Genomic DNA, 21863 nt, shown 5'->3' on the forward strand with positions numbered 1-21863 from the left:
TGTCAATCAAAATGACTTCATTTGCCAGTCACCCAGGAATGTCTTTGGGAACACCCCATCAGGGCCCCAAATACAACACAGACCTCTTTCTCCCCCAGGGTTACAACTCTCCATCTTCCTAGGCTGTGACTCATCCTTTAGGGATACCTAACCTCATTTCCACGTGGCTAGACGGTTTTAGGCTTGACCTGTCTCCTATCTCATAAGGTGTCTTTTTTTTTTTTTAATGCCTACAGCACCTGGTATTCCTAGGTGGTCTCCCATCCAAGTACTAACCAGGCCCGACTCTGCTTAGCTTCTGAGATCAGACGAGATCAGGCATGTTCAGGGTGGCATGGCCATAGACTATAATGTGCTTTTAATAAACAAATATTTCTCATATTCACTGAGTTGAAATTCATTTCTCCAGCAATGAAAAGGACCTAGAGGTGTGTGTGTTACTGGAACTCCTTTGGCTCCAACTGTAACAAGTCTACTTCCTTCTGCATTTTCAGAGAACTTATACTTTGATTATTTCTCCTGTGCCTGTTATGTGAACTTTTCTTCCCTCTCTCTAGGTCCTTACCATGAACATTTCATCATACTTAATTTTTTTACCATCTTAAAAACAAACATACACAAAAAAAACAAATTTAAAACTCGTTCACTAACCTCATGTCTTCATTAACCTAATGTCTATCCCAGCTACTCTCTCTTCTTCAATTTCTTAGCTAAAATTTTAAAGAAAATAAGTTGCAATTGTTTTAAGTACTCGAAACAGAAACTTGGGAAGTTTTTTTTGTCTTTTTGTTTTTGACACTTCTCTCTTCCACAAGTTCATATCTAATTGGTCAGAAAATATTATCAATTTTACAATCTAAATAACTATTTACTTTAACTTTTCTACTATTTTAGTTTATACTATTGTCATTTCTTGCCTGGAACGCTACAGACTTGAATCTTTAACAATTTTCTCCTCAACTATTCTGCCTCTCTTTCAAATCCTTTCTACTAATAGAAGCTGGAACAATCTTTTCAATTGCAAATCTGATCATGTCAACCCCACTCCCTCCCTCAAGACAGATGCCTACAATTAAACTTCAATGGCTTCTCATTGCTTTTCAAATAAAAACCAAATCCTTAGCTGCAAGATCTGAGCTTGTCCCATTTCTCTTAGCCTCATTTCTTACCATACTCCTCCTTATTCTCTATACCCCAGAAGCACTTTCCTTGTTTTAATTTTATGGATATGCCATGTTTCTTGCTGTTCCAGGTCTTAGCAAATGTTCTCTCCTCTACCCTGAACACTATTCATCACAGTATCCTCACTCTTCTATGCCTAGTTGATTTATACATATCCGTTACATTTTAGTTCAGATGTTATTTCCATAGAGAAAACTTCTAGCTCTTCTATTTTATGTATATTTATACATAACGCTTTCCTTTGTCAGAGTAGCAACCTAATATTTATTTACATTACTGTTTCATTAATATCTGTCTTGCTCACTAGATTGCAAGCTCTTTAAGAGTGATGATTATGCTTGTGCTTACCATGCGTGTGCAACATTTAACACAGTGCCAAGCTAAAAGTACGCACTCAATAAATGCATCTGTTGACTAAAAGAGTGAATGGATGCCAATCAGAATTATACCTCATTACATCTTTGAAAATGCTTTTCTTAAAGATGCTAATTACCTTGTTGTTAAATCTGATAGATATTTTATTTTATTTTTTATTTCACTTGGTTACTCAGCAGCATATGAGATTTTTTTTTCATTCCGTGCTTCCTGAAAATTTTTTCCCTTTGTTTTCCAAAAAAAACAAGTCTTGAACTTCTATTTTTATTCATTTGCAAGGCCTTTACCTACCTCTTCTTTCTCAGTTACTTAAACATTCATTGTCTACAAGATTATTTTCTTTGTCCTTTTCACTACTAATTTCTATTCTCTCACTACATGATATCATTGGCTTTCATTGTTGTAATTACCGTGTATATTTGATGACTCCCAAATCTATATCTTTAACCCAGGTCTCTTTACTGAACTTTGGACTTGTATTTCCAGTGACCTAACAATTCTCATCCATGCAAATTTAGATGGATGTCATATAAACAACATAAATATAACATCTAATATTGATCTCCTTACTGTCCACACTCAAATTTGTTCTTTAATGTTCTCTATTTCAATGAATGACACTGTCATCCACCCAGTTTATTAAGTTAGAAACCTTGAAGTCATATATGATTTCTTCATTTTGTCTTCCAAAGCTTTAGCTGCAAAATCAGTATTCCAACCCTGCTGAATCTATCTGTTAAATTCCTTGTTGACTTCATCCATTTCTCTCCATCTCTACTATTACTACCCTAGTTCAGGCCTCAACATTCTTGCTCAGATTACTAAACAAGCATTTTAATTGTTCTCCCTAACTTTAATTTTATCATTTTTAACTTATTCTCTCTCTCTCTCTCTCTCTCTCTCTCTCTCTCTCTCTCTCTCTCTCTCTCTTTTAGCTAGAGTTTTAACTTTTCATTTTATCATGCTAGTTTCTTGTTTGAAAGACCTCTTTATTGACCTTAGGATAAAGCTATATCTCCTTCATAGAATTCATAAGACATTTCCTATTTTTTGAGCTGCTCCTCTTGCTTTAATCTACTAGTATTCCATTTTCTATCCATACTGAGCTTCCTTTCCATCTGCTAACACTTTATGCATTCTCTCACCTCAAAGCTTTCACACATAATCTTATCTCCCTCTGGCTACCTGCTCTTCACCTAGCTAACTCTTACTCATCATTTATATCTCAATTTTGAACCACCTCTTCTAGAGAGCTTTTCTTGATCCCAATTGCCATCACAGTCTAGGTTGTGTACTGCTCTTCCATGCTCCCACAGCTTGATGTATTTCTCCTGTATTACCACTTATTATATTTTAATGTAATTATATCTTTTTACTCATCTGTCTTTTTCAAGCTCTGTGATGGCAGAGATTAAGACTCTTTAGATAAATCTGACATCCCTAGCACCCCAGCACGGTCCTAAGCACAATATAGATAAATAATATATATTGACTGACCGAATTAAATTTTCCCAATGTAATATTTTTATGACTATGCTTTAGAACAGTAAAATAAATTTAAATTATAGTGATATATTTTCCATGTATTCTTATCTTTTGGTTTTAACACATTCAGTTTTTAGATAACAAGGGTCAGGGACCATGTTTTCACAGTCTCTATTATAGAACTGTATTTGTTTAGGTAGTTAAATGCTTTGGGATCCTGCATAAGAAACTTATCTTTGGGGTATCAATTTTTAATGAAAAAATAAGGTCATTAAAATAGATGATCTCTTATATTTTACATGATAAATGATTATATGAAATCACAAGTATGTTGATACTCCTCAAAAACAGTTATAACTACAAAAACAGCAACATGTCATAATAATGTAATAGAGAGGTGTTTTTTTGATGAATTATTCTGATCAGCTAGATATGCTCTATTTAAAAAGTCTCCTACCTGTCTAACTTGACAGCATACAGAATGGCAAAAGAAGCCTAGTCAGGCGATACTGTAAGTCGGATTTCTGTATCGTAAACCACAGATGTTGAGAAGCAATTTTAATGAAGAGAATATAAGAGGACACAAATTTAGCAGCCGTAGAACTAAATAATGCAAAGATAGCTAAATTGGAGAATGATGATTGATGTCAAAGTGGCAAAAATCAAGAGACCAGGTATTACTATAAAGCTTCGGCTTCTCTTTAAAAATAGCTGACTACTTCCAGAAGCTGTTGAGGCATAGGAAGTATAAAATTTCCCTCTCCAATATGAGGCAATGTATCAGCTGCCCAAACCTCCTCTTCATCAGCTAAGCTTGTTGGCTGTTGACTCTACACAATCTTTGTGACACTGTTATCAATGATACTTCAGAAACATCTACTCTAGAGCTGTCCATTACTGCCATGGAAGACAGTAAATCTAATAACAGCAAAAAAAGAGTGACAAGAGACCTATTATGTGTAGTGGTGGTAAGAAAAAAACACAATAACCATGATCAAGGCCCACCAAATCCAACAATTTCAGTGCCTAGCTAACTTACTAGAACATAGTTGGAAAGATTCTTCAGTGTTCATGTCATTGACAAATAAGAAGTCAATGAATGACTTAAATTATTGCTCTACACAAAGTTAAGGTTTATATCTAGTACTCTTTTAGCCCAATACTCATTTACTCATTTACTCATTTATTCACTCATTCACCGTTTCATTATTCAACAAACATTTGAGTTCCTACTCTTCTAGAACATAAGGATACAACAATGAATAAAACAGAAAAAATCCTTGCCTTCATGGGGCTTATAATCTAGTAATAGAAAAAACAACAACAACAAATAAGATAGATAATGATAAGTGTTATGAAGAAAGGCACAGCAGGGATTGGGAGTTGGGACTGGGGAAAGGGTCTGCAGTTTTAAATAGAGAGGTAGAGAAGGTTCTTCTAATAAGTTGACACTTGATGAGAGAAGAGGTGAAATAAGGAAGAGAGGCTTGTGGGGAATGAACTTTGGAAGCAGAGAGAAGAGTAATGCAAAGACCTTAAGGCAAGAGTATGCTTTCAGGTTAGGGGTAAAGCAGGGAGGCCAGTATAACTGAGTCAGAGTGAAAAGAGGAAAATGAAACAGAATTCCATCCTAACTGTCATGCTTATCTACTTTGAAGTCTACTCAGCTTAAAACGGTGCGTAAAAAGTAACAGTTACCAAGATAACATTCTCTCTTCCAGATGTTTGTTGGCAAAGGCAAGTATGTTCCAGGATGCTGTTAGGAATGCAATCTATTGAAGAGTACAGTATGCAAAAGCTAGTTCACCATTAGAGAGACCATGTATGGACAAATTTCTTGAATTTGGAGAAATGACATTAGCAAATGTAGAGTTGTCTCTCCTCTCTCTTTCTTCCTGCTTCTAATGAAGATATTTAAAAGAATTAATCTGAGAACTATGGGGAATCACTATCAGCAGTAGGCTAGTACAGTAGGCCTGTCATAGGAAGACTTCTTTAGGATGACACTTCTTTTGAGAAAAGAAAATGTGTTTTGCTTCCCTAGAATCAAGGGAACTCTGGAGCAGACCCTATGTGTAGGAAATGGGGGAGTGAGAGATTAAGGGGGTAAAGGCTGGGTGTGATGAGAAACATTGACAGAAGAGTTGGGGCAATATAGAATGAAGACAATGTATCTATGGTGATCCCAAGACTGTAAGCATTCATATCTTCCCTTCTTCAAATCTGCTTATGATTTGGGGAAACCAAAAGTTAGTGTTAGGTTCTGTATTATTTTTTTCTTCTCTGTTTCTTTGGATTTTTATATGCAGATAAAAATAATATGGCTAATTGTCATAATAATACTTACCTATTATTTCTTTATCTAGCAAAATATGTATCAAGTGAACCTTCCAAGAGAGTATATAAAAATGATCACAAAGAACAACTACTAAAAATGTCAATTATTTAAAATTATATAGACAGAATTTATATTCCATTCAAGCAGTTTAAGGTTAAGATTTTTCTATTCAATGTTCACTTTTCATTATGAAAAATGCTCTTAGAAATAATAACCATTTGGGAAACTAAACTTGATTCTACCTCATACTAAATGATATTTCCAGCCCTCCAGAATCTCTGCAAACCTCTGCCCCCACCTTTTTTGGCCTTTTTTAATGCTACTTCCTGGAAATGGAAAAACATAACACCAGGTTTCATTTTTCTGAAAATATATCTTCCTCATTTTAACTGCAAATTGTTTTTTGAAGGCCTGGAGGATGCTGCATCAGCAATCAAAGAATCAAGAGTATTAGAAAAACATTTTGTGAAGTACAGCACCAAGCAAAGTGAACACTCAGCAAGTACGTTCCTGCCTTTGTGTGTCACAGTTTGCCAGCTCGTTATGCACGAATGTGATTCATGTGACTTTCCCAAAGTCTGTATGTGTTTGCAGCTGTACTGCTGGCATCCTGAAATAGGTTGTGCTACCTATTTTAGGCGTAGGAAAGAACTAACACATTTGCCTTTGAAAATACATGAAAAAGCTATGTATTTTAGTCAACATCTATAAAATTTGTTTTGGTCAACAGTGGCTTTTATTTCTACTTCATGATAATGAGACCGGTTCTTCATTAGTTTCAAAATATGTATCCATATATAGTATATTTCTATTTTCTTTTAACTTATTTTCTTCATAGGATATGAATGCTAAAGTGATTTGACTGTGGGCAAAAGTATTTTTTAGAATTTGTGGTCATATCAACATTTTCATTCAAACAGCTGGTAAAGAGACAAACCAGAAATGAAAAAAATAAAAATATAGGCAAGTCAGCAGTAGGTAAGGAGATATGGTACATTTGCTCTCCAGCTCTTTAATTTCTAGTCTGCTAATTTTTAGGTGACTGTTTCCTATGTATGACATTAATTTAAAAGTTTTGGATTACCAGGTATGTTGTGAACATATTCTTGTGAGAAGTTACTGGTAAAAAAGATTAAAAACAACTGACTGTAGACATACAGTGACATAATACTTGTAAAATGGAGACAAAACTACTTGCTTGCACAACTAAATTGGAAATTAAATTTGTTTAAACATGGAGCTGCTGTGAAAACTCACATAGAACCTCAGATTCTCTTATGTACAACTCTCCTAAGCCTTTTCGCTTCTATATTTCATAAACTATTCAAATTCAATATAAACAAAACCGAGCAAATCATCACCTTTCTCAAAATCTGTTCTCTTTCAATGGTTTATATATCCAATTATGCAAGAAACCTGGGAGTCTTCCTTGACTTCTCTTTTCTCTCACATTCCACAGCTAATTAATCATATCATCAATATTATCTCTAAAATATTTCTAAAATCTTTCAATTATGTCTGCTTCTTTCATCCTTACTGCCACACCCATAGTCCTTGCTACCATACTTCCTTACCTAAGCTGCAGAAATACTCATCTAACTAGTTATCTCTTTCTAATCAGATAAAGTTTTAAAAACAGCTTTACATTCTGCTATTCTCCTTCTTAGAAAAAAACTGAAATTGCTTCTCTTTGTTTTTTAAAATGAAGCCTAAAACCCTTAATATGATTGTTATGAACCTGTTTCAAATCACTTTCCATTCACTCTCTGAATTGTACCCACACAGAGTTCCTTTCAGTTCTTGCAATGAACTGTTTTCCCCATCTCAGGACCTTCCCACATGCTCTTTCCTGTCCTTGCAACTCTCTATCTCCAGGGCTGATGTCCCTGGTATGCACTCTCTAAACACCTCCAGAGTATTGGTCAAAATTGTAATTAAATGGTTAATTTTAGAATTTTAGAAGTAGTTTCTTTGTTTTCTTTTTAAGTGTAGTTTTTTTCCCTGTCTATCGAAATATAACAGACAATTAGTTGCTTGCATTTACATTGTACAGTTCAATGAGTTTTTTTTTTCAATTATAGTTGGCATACAGTAATATACCAGTTTCAGTTGTATAGCATAGTGATCGGATATCCACATAACTCACAAAGTGATCACCCCTCTAAATCTAGTACCCCTCTTCCCCCTTATATATTTATTACATTATTAACCATCTTCCCCCATGCTATACTCTACATCTCCATATCTATTCTGCAACTATACATTTGTACCTCTTAATCCTTTTGTCCTTCTTTTGTCCCCCGAACCCCTTCCATTTACTATTCCTCTAGATATTCTCTGTTATCTATGAGTTTATATCTGCTTTTGTTGTTGTTATTGTTTATTTTGTTCTTTAGATTCCACACGTACGTGAAATCATGCGATATTTGTCTTTCTCTATCTGACCCATTTAATTCTGCACAATACCTTCTAAGTCCATCAAGGCAATATCTTTTTCTATCACCTTCCTTTTAGTCTGTGTGTCTTTTAATCTGAAGTGAGTCTTTTGTAGGCAGCATATGTATAGGTCTTTTATTTGTTTGTTTTTTTTTTTTTGTTTTTATCCATTCACCCACTCTATCTTTTGGTTGGAGCACTTAATTCTTTTCCATTTGAGGTACTTGTTGATAGGAATGTAGTTATTACCAGTTTTTGATACATGTTTTTTTCTTCTTAAAGAAGTCCTTCCAACATTTCCGGTAATATTGGCTTAGTGATGATAAATTACTTTAGCTTATTTTTGTCTGGGAAGCTCTTTATCTGTCTTTCAACTCTAAATGATAGCTTTGCTGGATAAAGTATTCTTGCTTGTAGATTCTGGGTTTTCAACACTTTGAATATTTTGTGCCAAGGCCTTCTGTCCTGCATAGTTTCTTTAGAGAAATCAGCTGTCAGTCTTATGGGTGTGCCCTTGTAGGTAACTAACTGCTTTTCTCATGCTGCTTTTAAAATTCTCTTTTTGTATTTAACCTTTGGCATTTTAATTATGATGTATCTTGGTGTGGGCCTCTTTGGGTTCCTTGTTTTTGGGATTCTCTGAGCTTCCTGAGGTTTTATGTGTATTTCTTTCACCAGATGAGGGAAGTTTTCCATCATTATTTCTTCAAATAGTTTTTCAAAATCTTGTTTTCTTTCCAGTACCACTATGACAGGATTATTTTTTTTTTACCTTTGATAGTGTCGCATAGGCTTCTCAAATTATTATTATAGTCTTGGCTTCTTCTTTTCTTGCTGTTTAGATTGAATGTCCTTGGCTTCCCCATCTTCCATATCGGTGGTTTGATACTCTTCTTTATTCACTCTGTTGATTCCCTTTAATATACTCTTTATCTCAGATAATGTGTTCTTCATTTCTGACTGGTTCCTTTTTATAATTTCTATTTCCATTTTTATGTTGTTTTTTTTTATCTCTTTGTTAAAGTTATCACTGAATTCACCTACACTTCCCCTAAGTTCATTGAGTATCTTTATAACCAGCGTTTATAACCAAGCAATCTGTTAGATTGCTTGACTCCATTATTTCTGGATCTCTTTTCTGTTCTCTCATATGGTTTCTGCTTCTTTGTCTTCCCATTTTGGCTCCCTTTCTGTGTCTGTTTCTATGTACTAAGCAAAGTCTCCCAGTCTTATCAGTGCAGCTTTGTGTAGCAGGTATCCAGTGGCACAGTCCTGAGAGAGGTTCAGCTTTAGGCCAGGTTTATCCCCAGCCTGTGTCCCTCCAGGGCCACCTGTTAAGATTCAGCAAGCAATACACAGTTGCTGTGCTTATAGTTGCCTCAAAAGGCCACACCGGAAATCAAGGCCAGCTGCCACCAGTGTGAGTCTAGGCACTGCTCAGCAAAGAACACCAGACTCACCGAGGACATACCTGGACGTGGCTTGGGTGGAGTCCAAGTTGGGAGAGGTGGAGTTTCAGGCAATCCTCTGGGAAGAGCGACCTCTGTTATCCAGTTTGAAGACATCTTGGCTATGGCAGTGCTGAGCACTGGCATTGGGAGTGGGGAGGGCTCAACAGAGAAACAATGGCACTTCTGTACATAGCGAGTTTCCCCTGGGCCTTGACTGTAACAACTCAGTGTCACCTGATAAGTCTCTGGTGCCCTCTGCACAGCCAAACTGCCACTGGTGCTCAGAGTGAGCAGGTTTGTCAGTGAAAGTCCACTCACAGACACGGCCCCTTTAAGAGGCATCTGCAGCTGCTGCCGCCTCTGTCCCACTCAGCCACTGGGGACCAGGCAGCCTGGCGTCCTTGCCCTGTCCTACCTTCTGCTGTTGCCGAGTGATTTCTTAGATTTCTTCCTAATTGAATGGCTTGTTCATCTAGATCCCAGGAGATTTTTCCTTGCTGTTTCCTCCTTGTTTCTGTCACAACTTTGATTTAGTCACCAGAAGGATGAACAGAGCCTCTATCATCTACATCATTTTTTTTTCTCTTCCTGGAAGTAGTTTTAACTGTCTTTCCCACAAGAATATTATTTGCAGGAAGGCCAGTACCATGTTTCTTTTTTACTGTCATAGCCCCAAGTGCCGATCAAACTCCATATATATAGTAAATTGCTTAATATATATGTTTTATTGAATAAATGTTTACTGTTTTACAGTGAGGTGGCATTATTTAAATTACCTCAGATATTGTATTTTGATAAATTGCACATTTTTTTGTTTAATTGTAGTGTCTCAATAGTCAATAATACATGGCTGGCCAAAAGAGTATGATCCAAAATATATCTATTTTCTAGATAATTTTTAAGGTTTTTTTCTCCATGTGATTTGTAGACATGACAGATGTAGTAACAAAACCAAGGTGCAATTCCTTTATTTTCCTTTCATCTCATGATATAGGATATGCATATGGAGGAAAAAAAAATGCACGTAAGGCAGTTGTTTTCATGGCCACCCATTAGGAATAGGCTTTTTTATCCTTAGATCACTCAGACCATATTTAGGATATATTGAATCATATTCATTGGTGCCGTTATGTAAATTTCCTCTGATTTCCACCGAAATTTTCATGTAGCATCCACGTGTCATTGCAGGGCCATATTTTAAATGCATTTTTAAGTAGTATGATTTAGGCCTTTGACACAGATGTGAAATCTGCCTTTGCTGATTCTTTCACCTCTCATGTCAGAGCCCAATTTTCTTTTGCCACTCCTATACCCAATTTCCATCAATGTAGCATTTTATGCTATGGTTCTATCTATGTATTGATCTGCTAATTGATTTTTAAGAAGTGACTTTCTCCAATAGAATTTACATTTCAAATGGAACTGTTTTGGATGGAAAGGCTTTAAAATACAAATAAATATAAAATAACGATGAATGACTGCCAGTAAAGTTGATATTTTTGAGCTAGGGACCTAGTTCAATAAAACTTACTTAGAAAATCCTCTAAAAATAGCAGGAAGTGAAGTAGAAAGTAATACACCAGAAATATTTGATGTTGGAACTTCAAAGAAGACTTATTTAAAGGCAATATTCTATTTGCCTTTTTTATATGTCATGCAAATCCATTTTCTTAGACATTTTTTTCTATTTAAAATGTAATATTCATTTTAATACTAATTGATATTTATATCATATATAAATATATAATAATTGTTTGGACAAATATGCATAATTTCTTTCAGTGTTCATTGTCAGTCCTTATAACTTCTTGTTATCAAGATTTATCATTTCCTTTCTTCATAAATAGAACAGCTTAAATTACTCTTCAAGAAAAATACCTAGAGAATATATATCTCAAGTCCTTGAATATCTGAAAGTATCTTTGTGGATATCATAAAGAGCCAATAATCAGGAGTCCAGAAATAAAAATAATATATAACCATCAATTTGGGAATTTCAATAGATGGGATAGCTTTTGCTTTTTAAGAATTAAGGAGATAAAATAATAAATTACAAATCTTTAAGGGAAAGCTTTTGATCTTTTACTATTAAGTATGATGCTAGCTGTAGGTTTTTTTTTTCTTTTGAGAATGTTTATCAAATTAAAAAAAGTTCCTCTTTGTTTTTAGGTTTCTGAAACTTTTTAAGGTTGGGTTTTGTCAAATACTTTCTATATATCAGTTGATATGATTATATGATTTTCTGTCTTAGGCCTGTTTATATGGTTAATTATATTGATTTTCAAATGCTAAACTAACCTTGCATACCTGGAATAAGCCACAGTTGCTCATTTTATTGACAATTTCTTCATCTCTGCTCATGAGAGATATTGGTCTGTAGTGTTCTTTATTATTTTACTTTACTTATTTATTTTTTGTACTGCCTTTGGTTTTGGAATATGGGTTGGGTACTCCTAGCCCCATAAAAATGAATTGGGGGAGGGGTCCTACTTCAATTTTCTGGAAGTGATTGTACAAAATTGGTGGTAATTCTTCTTTAAATTTTAGGTAGAATTTTTTAATAAAACCAATGGTGCCTGGAGATTCCTTTTTCTGTAGCTTTTTAATTACACATTGAATTTATTTAATAATTATATGACAATTTGGATTGTCCATTTCATTTTGATTGAGTTTTGGTAGTTAGAGGTTTTTAAAGAATTGATTCATTTTTTCTAGGTTGTCAAATTTACGAGCTTAAAGTTACTCATAGTATTGTTTTATTATCCTTTTAAGTAATGCTTGATATGTAGTTATATCCTGTTTCATATATTGGTGATTTGTGCCTTCTCTCTTTTTTATCTTTATCAGTCTTGCTAAAGATTTATCAATTAAACAATAAAAATTTAAGAATTAGCTTTTGGTTTTATTATCTCTTATTCCCTCTGCCCCCAATGTCATTGATTTCTGCTCTTTATTATTTTCTTCCTTTGGCTTACTTAAGTTCTATTTTGCACTACTTTTTCAGTTTTATTGAGGTAGGAATTTAGATTGTTTATTTGAGACATTTCTTCTTTTTTAACATAAACATTTGTCCCTCTTAGCACTACTTTTGTGTCATTTCACATACTTTGATATATTGCATTTTTATTGCCATTCTGTTTTATTTTTTTTTTCAATTTTCTTTGAAATTTTCTTTTTGACCAATGGATTATTTAGAAATGTGTTGTTTAATTTTCAGATGTTTGGAGATTTTCCTGTTGTCTTTCTGTTATTGTTTCTAGTTTGCTTCCATTTGGTCAGAGAACATAGCCTGTATGATTTCAGTTATTTTCTTTCTTTCTTTCTTTCTTTCTTTCTTTCTTTCTTTCTTTCTTTCTTTCTTTCTTTCTTTCTTTCTTTCTTTCTTTCTTTCTTTCTTTCTTTCTTTCTTTCTTTCTTTCTTCTTTCTTTCTTTCTCTTTCTTTCCTTCTTTTTTTTTTTTTCTTTGAGGTTTTTCTTTTGGCCTAAGAAATAGTTTATCATCAAGAATGTCTCATGGGTACTTGAAAAAAATGTCTGCTCTGCTGTTGCTAGGTGCAGTGCTCTATATATTTCAATTAGATCCTGTTAATTGGTTATATTGTTCAATTCTTCTATATGCTTGCTGATTTTCTGTCTGATAGCTCTGTCAATGAAAGTATTAAAGTATCAAATATAGTTGTAGGTGTGTCTTTTTCTACTTTCAGTGTTATCAGTTTTTGTTTTACGTGTTTTGAGGCTCTATTGTTTGGTGCATATACATTTAAGATGTCATGTTTCCTGATAAATTGATCCTTGTATTATTATGTCTTTTCTTTTTCTCTAGTGATGTCTTGTTGTTGTTATGAAGTCTATTTTATCAAATATAATATAGAAATTCTTGCTTTCTTTTGATTAACTATACACATGTATATCTTTTTCCATCTTTTTCATTTCAACCTATGTCATTTTTGAAGTGAGTTTCATTATTCATCATATTGTTGCATCATGTTTTTTAACCCACTTTTCCAGTCTCTATCTTTCACTTGGTGTATTTAAACCATTTATATTAAAGTCATTGTTAATGTGGCAAGGCTTTACTGACATTTTATTCTTTGTTTTATGTTTAGCTATTCTGTTTCTTTTTTCTTACCTTCCTTTGGGTTATTCGAACATTTGTTTTAGAATTCCATCTTGACTAATTTATAGTTTCCTTGAGTATATAACTTTGTATCATTTTCTTAATTATTATAATATACTTATCGTATATATTGCTTCCAAGTGGATATATAAGATCTGATTCCTGCTGGGCCAGGGCCACACTGACATCAGTGAGTATAAAGTGGAGAGCAAACTCACATCCTTTTGTTGTTACAGGATGGGAGCAGAGGCTCATCTATCCACCAGAGCCTAATAACATCAGCAGAGAGGAGTCAGGGAGAGCAGAGCACAAACTAGTTGCAACCCCTCATAACTTTGAAAGATTTGATGCCATATTGGGTAGAGGCTTAACTCCTCGTGGAGTACCCCTGACACCAGGGCAAGGGGAGAGCAGAATATAACCAAATCAATCTCTTAACACTGTACCACTTTTTTGGTGCATGGTAGAAATAAAATCTCATCTTCTCATTGGGCCCCAGTGACAACTGGGAGGCAGGTAGTATGTCAACTAGCCCTGCTTTGCATCACCTTCTTCAGTCTTATTGCTCCTGGGTGAGTGTGGCAGTTCAGGTCCCCAGTGAACTTCACGGACCTCTGGCATAGGAGAAAAGTAAAATATTTACTAGTACTGACTTGTACCACTTTGTTCAGTCTTGTGGCTTCTGGGTAGCAGTAGAGGCACATCTCACCACTAGAGTACATGGACACTACTTTAGGGGGGATCGGGAACACTGTATGGACTTCCTGAGTGGAGATGGAAGATTATTTTCCTGTTTGGCTTGCCACTGTTAGAAGAAGTGGAGCACCACCTGTTTTCATTAGCAAGGTAGGGAAGATTAGCTCTTTTCTAGGCTCTACCAATACTACCCAGCAGAGGAATTGGAGCATGTTGTCTCCTAAAACAGAGCTGGAGGATGAGCTGAAGATCAGTTTCTCACTTGGTCCTGATGAAACTACAGTAGAGATAGAGGATCAGGGAGTGGTTTCTACTGGTGTTTGACTGGAGTAGGGTACTATTATGAACTGAATTGTACCCACCCCCCAGTAATGTGTTGAAGCTTTGATCCTTAATTTAACTGTATTTGGAAATATGACCTTTAAGGAGGTAATTTAGGTTACATGAGGTTATAAGGGTGAGGCCCTAATCTGATAGGAATGATGTCCTTATAAGAAGAGGAAGAGGGAACAGAGATCATTCTCTCTGCATACACAGATGAAAGGACATGCGAAGACATAACCATAAGGCACCTGTCTACAAATCAAGAAGAGAGGTCTCACCAGAAACCAATCCTGACCTATGATCTTGGACTTCTAGCTTCCAGACTGTGAGAAAATAAATTTCTGTTGGTTAAGCCACCAAGTCTTTGATATTTTGTTATGGAAGCCCAAGCAGACTTTTATAGGCAGGTATAGCTAAAACATTGTTTCTGTTGTTAAGCTACCATTCCCAAGTCCTTTGGTTAGGGGTAGATAGTAGGTGTTTCTTGAGCTTTTCTTTTTCTGTGCTTGTTGACATTTCTGGGTTTAGGTGTTTGTAGTACTCTGTATGAGATATATGGGAGATAATAAGGAAACCCGGAGAACTCATTGCCATGTCCTTCCTCATGTTCCAAGGTCACTAGGCAGCCTATCTTCTTTATATCTGTCATAGATTCCCTATGCTAGTTTGTTGGGTTATGTCCAGAGTAATTTTATTTGTTAGAGTGAGAACCTGGGAAGAATATGGCTATTCTATCTTGGTGGTAGCTCTAGAATGTGTTATTCATGATGTAAAAATCTAAAGTTAGTAAATATATGTACCATTCTCCCAACCATTGCAAGGACATAGAATAGTTTAATTATAATAATTTTACTCTCAGTTCTTTATTTTATTGGTTTAAATATATTAAACCTATTTTATCCCTCTACTAGTCAGCCCTTAGGCTGGCAGGCTGAGTGGTCAGCTCTCTTGCTTTTTTTCCCATCTTTCTATGGCATGATATTAAATCCTAAATGTTTCTAATTTAGTTTTTTGTTTGTTTGTTTGTTTTGAGGGGTTCCATTAAAAGATAGATGTGCCATTCCATTTCTTTCTTTTTTTTCTCTCATACTATCATATCACTTAAAACTTTTGTAACCTTTAAAATGACTTAGGGTTGCTACAGGGTAGCTAGACAGAACAAAATAGTCTGTGAATACATGTAAAATTCTTTATAGGGCCTGACATTTAGTAATGTTTAATATGTATTCCCTTTGTCTCCTAATTAAACTCCTAGAGAGAAGAAATGTCTTATAAGGTATTTATTTTATAATTCGACAAATATTATATTATCTGAATAGTTTATATTCTGTTCATTATTATTTCTCTATTTTTTATGAATAGCACACTAGACATGTGTCATTACCAATAATGTAGAAATGTGATGATAACACACATACATCTATTGTGCATAAAATGAAGCAGTGTATTATAGGATAACAAACATGTGTTTTTGAAAACCCAGATTATTTTCCAGCCCGCCCCACTTTCTAACTGAATGATCATAAATTAATAACTTATTCCCTTTAAATCTCATGTATAAAAATAGAGTCAATGATATAGACATTGACTATCATAAAAGATTTTTACACATAACAATCTATAAAACATTGAACAAACGTGTCAATATTTTAGTATTATATAAATATTATTATATAGCTAAATATATTAGCTACTCATTTATTTGTAAAGATTTTATTTTATGTTAACATTAAAGTTCTTTGTAAACATTCTACACAATATTTATATCTGTACATTAACTAAATTATTACATTTTTATAGGTGAGAAACCTTAGAGAAGTGAAACAAAAGGAGAAACAGAATAAATTTCAGTTTTCTTAATTTAATATCTGTATGCAGTAGGTCATGTCTGTTTTTGAAAACTGTAAACAAAATGTCTTAATGAATAATGAAATGAAAATCCAAGTTCTAGAATGTTTAGCTGTACAGTTTACAAAACTGTATAGTAACCTCACTGATAGGCAAACACATCCCCAAAAATGTACATATTAATTCAGACTTCATAAGTGAAGAAGCTTAATTTAAAATGTGATCAAATATATAGTGTAGTACAGAATCTTGCACTCTTCTCAGATACTATGGTACAGATCATAAAATTAAGAGTTCTTTTCTATCTTAAATTCAATCAGCAAGCAATTTATATGAACTCCTTTTAGTTTAGAAGTCTCAAAACCCTAATAAAGTTGAATAACCTATTAAACAATTTAAAACATCTATTACTATAAGTGACATCAAAGAAATAAAGAGGTCAAAAAACTATCTGGCAGTTGTTTCTTTGAGACCAACTTCACATACCACAAAGCTGATCAGTAAAACAACAGCCAAGAGAATGTCTCTGCTTTGTAGATGTCTCAGCCATGATGTTCTCTCTTAGATTTAATCTCATCAGCAGAATAAAATGCAGTAGCTGCTTTGGTTACAGTGAATTTTGTTAATGTCACTTTGAATCACACTCTAATTGTCACAGAAAATGAATACAATGGGAAAAAAAGCTTATATTGATTTCAAATATATTCCTGAGCCATAGACCCAGTACTTTATTTTCCTCAGCATATTCCAAAGGATGTCAGGCCTTTTCAAATTCAGCTATCTCTTTTGTCTATAAGCCTGTTTAAGACATGAGATGATTTTTATTCAAATTTATATCAAAATATCAAGCCCAACACAATAATCTCAAACATTACCTCTGCATTGCCTCTAACTCAATATGCAGAAAACACTTACCCTCTGACATTTCAAAGTAATAAATCAGTATCATCTGTCCCTGGGTTCCGCTTCTTCTCTCCTCCTTAAGCTCTGCTCAAGGGCATTCATCATATTTCTTCCATTAGTGCACACCATAAAGATGTGTTGTTCTGACACCTGTATATCAGCCAAAGTTGCACTCCAGGGATGCCAAAACACCTTATTATATTGTCATGAACGCCAGCCCCCCCTTTTTTTTTTCATTGAAAGTTTTTTGGCTCTCTGAAGAAAGATGGCTGTACATAAATTTATCATTATTGGTTACATTTTGTTTGAGAAGAACCCAGTGTCAGTTACATTACAGTTAATCTTAGAGTGATTTCCAACATCAGATAGTGAGAGTGAGAATGAACAAATACTATCCTGTCTTCAATTATGACAATACTTGAAACCGTAATTAATTCAAGATATTTCAGGCATAGGGTGTATATACTTTAGATTAGTTTTGTTTCTTGCAGGGGAAAAAAGTGCATTATAGTACACAGATTTAACAATTGTGATTCCGCTAATCACAAATGACCTTGAAAATCCATGCTTTGTGGTAATTTATATTTTATAATCATATTCAATCACTCTGCTTTAGAGGAGGGAGCTAGCTTGCAGCCTTATGTTCCTCTAGTTATTATTCTGTCTGCTATAACACATCAGAGGTGAGACAAATTTTATTCCTCTGAAAAAAAGCTTTCTCCCAAAATGTGATGCAATTGAAGAGTAAGTAAATGAGACTAAAAGGGATCATATACATGGCTTTCAGGATTCCTGGACATATACTAAGAGCATACAATACTTCTAGATAGGAAGATTAGAGATGGTTTTATGGAAGGAGCAAGTGCAAATAGTATGGACTTTCACTTGTTATCCTGTATTTAGTCCTCTTAAAAGTTGGTTTTATAAGAAGCAGGCTCAGATAAGATGAGCACTGAGAAACTTTTCTGACCCTCATGTTCCCCATCTGGAAAAAAAAAAGGTTAGATACCTCTAAGACACCTAATAGTTATGGGCAGTCTATGATTCCTACTTATTTCCACCTGACCTTCTTTCAGGATCTGCCACACCTCAGATTCCAGACTACCTCAGAGGTGGTTGTTGTTGTTGTTGTTGTTGTTGTTGTTGTGTGTGTGTGTATGTGTGTGTGTGTAGGGGTGATGATTGAGTTGAGAAGAAAAGGAGTATAATGAGATCCATGAATCATTCTTCCACTTTTGATGCTTTAGTTTGTGCCTTTCACCTCAGTATTTCCAGTGACTGGATTTATTGCCTGAAATATGAGTTCCCCAGTGCCTCTCTTCTGCCAATGAACTTATTGCATTCTAAGTGCTTCCAAAACACCTAAACAAGATTTTTTTCAATGTCATTATCTGTCAATATTCCCATTACTTAGATATCCCGTTTTTTCCATACTGGCCTGATTTCCAGATTTCCTATCTTTATTTAGATTTATAACCCAAGGTGCTCATTATTGAAGTAACCAAACTCTAAAATTACTGTTCTCTGGACATTTTTCCTATCTATCTTTCACTTTATCTAAGCCTTTCCTAGTTTTAAAACAGCACTCTGATTCCCAACTTTAAAAAAAATTAGTGGTCATCAAAAAGTGCACGTTTTTCTCTGATTTTAATATTGATTAGCACATAGATAGGTATGTTGTTAAAAGAAAAAAAAACATCCTTCTTAATGTTCACCTTTCTTTATCTTCTTTATTATGTTATCCTAAAAGATCTGGTCTTTAGGAATTATTCTGTTTGAGTTGTTGGAACTCTAAGGACCTTTGAGCCATCTCTTCAATGCTTGATAGATCTTCAAATTAGAAACACAAAAGAACAAGCAAGGAAAAAAAAGAGAAGAAAATGTACCATGTTAAAAATTTTACAATACAACAAACAGAAACCAAGTATTTCTCTTTTTTCTGAATATATTTGTAAGACATTCTCAGGGTTTAAGTGCAGTTATCATTAGGTTAGTATTTTTTAAATAAGGTTATAAGGAACAGCATAGAAGGATGAATTCCCAACAAATCATTTTACTCTTGCAAGTTATATGTAAAATATAGAGTCTACACTCAAATTGTAATATTAAAAACCTGTCAGGCAACTTAGAGACATATATGGCACTTATATTGTAAGTCACTTAATGTGAAACCATTTATTTATATGACCATCTGTAGTGAATATTCAATGAGGGCAAATTTTAATCGAATTATGGTAAAAATACTTTGGAAGAAAATGAATTACATAGACAAAAAACACATTAATCAAAATAACGTCATTAGGATCCACCTAGGAATAATATCTTTACTTATGATTATATTCTTCGGGGAAAAAAATGATAAAAATTTTTTTTGTAAGAATTGTGGGAAAATTACAAAACACAGATGTTTTAAATAATACATGCATTTTATTTCTTTAGAGGTTTACACAAACATTTTATCTCATTATGCCTTATTGGTGTAAACCACTGAAGCAAAACAGCATGTATTATTAAAAATGGCCACCAGAAATCTCTGGCAGACCAAGATCCTCCTTGCAATTTCTATAACACCCTTATTTAACTAATAATGACAGTAGTACTTATTTTTTCCTAGTCTGTAGAAATATAAGCATTTTTACTCACAATATTTTAATTTAAACTATTATAAAATATATATATTTGTCATATTCAATATATTTGTGCTACTAATAAGGAAGATGATTTTTTTAGATAAAAGTATTTATAATAATATTCTATTTAAAAATCAAAATAAATTCTGTAATGTGAGAACATGTTTTTGTTCTATTCCAACTTTAAAAATCGATCAATACTATATGAAAGAAATCTTTTTTTTTCAGTTTTAAGTAAATATTTTGAAAACATATATACACACCCCTACGTTTTCTGACTTATTTTTTTAAAATGAGGTTGAATCCTCTAATATCTATGTGAGTTTAGGCAATATCAAATTTGCGAAATGTACTGCTTTTTAATAAAAATATAAGGGTGGAGGCATCATAACATTTCCACCATCTTTTCTATAAGCAAATAAAGTGAAGAGTGAAGTATTTTTAAAAGCACTCTTAGCTTATCAGTTCTGTTGTCAAAAAGAAGGCATATTCTCAGGGATACAGGTGTTGACATTTTTTTTTATTCCATTTTCTCTAAATAGGCTTCTTTTTTAATAAGATTGCATTCAAAGGCTGTCTTTCAAAACAATTCTGTTTCTCTTTGAAGTGAGAGTTTTCCATTCCAATGTTTGCATTTTTAAAAGTATTCTAGAAGGAAAAGATGTCACCCCGAATCAGTGACGCAACATTCACTAACTTGGAAATTTAAAAGAAACCATAATATTCTATAATTTATATACTTTCAAACTTTCCTTCAAATATTATTCAAAGCAGCATTCTGATAAACTTTTTTGAATACTCACAACTGAGAATAAGAGTGGAATAATTCTTTAGAATTGTGAACAGAATTAGAGAAAATGAAAAAAACACTTTTATGAAATGATTTTTCTAAAAATGACTGATCAAATAAGCCTGACCTTTTCTTTATAATTACAAAAATATGGCATCCCTGGTATCCATTCAATTTCACAGCTTTGACACAATGTTATGTTTATGTTTCTTTAGCCAAATGTTTTCATATGATAGTCATATATATTCTACTTTTGTTTTGTTGTCTTTTTACTTTTGATTGATCTTCCTGAAAATTTTATTTTTACATGCATGTGCTTCAAGAGAAAATTAAGGACATTTTAAGGGCTTTGCAGGGAAATAGAGAAAAAGTTAGTAGAGACTACATGTCTATTAATATCACCACAATTTTTTTATCTTTCCTTAATTTTTGCCCATAAAGAAGTTCAGAGTATGTCCTCCCAAAACATGACACTCTAGCATATTGCTTTTTTTTTTTTTTTGAGTTAAAAGCACTTCAGAAACAGTAGATACAAAAGGGCATTCTGATCCTCATTTTGACTCCTGAAAATAGAAGATGAAATTTCTATATGAAAGATATCTCCCCTATATCAAAAGGAAAGTAAAATTTTTATCAAGGATGAGTAGTTGAGACAAAGAGAATTCTATACAAACAGACTTTGTTAAATAAATTTTATCTTCCTTTAGTCTCCTCACATAGTTTAGTTACTTTTTCACAATTGCTTCTTTCTTCAACCTACTATAAAAGCATGTAGGCTTCAACATTTCTTTGGGTCTCCATTTCTTATGAGGGCTCCTGTGTCACACAAAACATAATAATATAAATTTGTGAACTTTTCTCCTGTTGAACTGTCTTAAGTCAGTTTAATTCTCAGGCTCAGTTAAAAAATACCTTAAGAGGGTAGAGTAAAAATTTACCTCCCCTACACGCATATAAAAATGTAAACAAACAAACAAAAAACTTAATGATAATCAAATTAAATACTGTTAAAGTATGTTAGGGAAAAGTAACTGTAAAAAATAAGCTCTTTTTCACTTTTTTAGTTTTCCCATACAGTGGCACTATTATATTCCTAGCTACAATACAAGCCAGAGTTCCTGAAAGAGGCCTGGAAGGTATGTATATGTAACTACTCCTCTGTTCTAACAAGTGCTACTTAGGAATTTGGTCTCATCTTAGATGGTGTTTACTATTTTACTTTTTTGACTAACTATGCAGCTCTGTGGCCACACATTCTCTTGATATGAGTTTATAACTTTATAAAATC

The 21863-nt window shown here is 33.7% G+C and overlaps 1 non-coding gene across 1 annotated transcript; it reads right to left on the reverse strand.

Annotated features, from left to right (window-relative positions):
- Nucleotides 1–227: 227 nt before the first annotated feature.
- Nucleotides 228–346, reverse strand: LOC111746330. The gene has a single exon (XR_002783047.1). It is a non-coding gene; the product is annotated as a 5S ribosomal RNA (ribosomal RNA).
- Between the last annotated feature and the right edge of the window lie 21517 nt (nt 347–21863).

The sequence above is a fragment of the Pteropus vampyrus genome, unplaced genomic scaffold, assembly GCF_000151845.1.
Source record: "Pteropus vampyrus isolate Shadow unplaced genomic scaffold, Pvam_2.0 Scaffold184, whole genome shotgun sequence".
Lineage (NCBI taxonomy): Eukaryota > Metazoa > Chordata > Mammalia > Chiroptera > Pteropodidae > Pteropus > Pteropus vampyrus.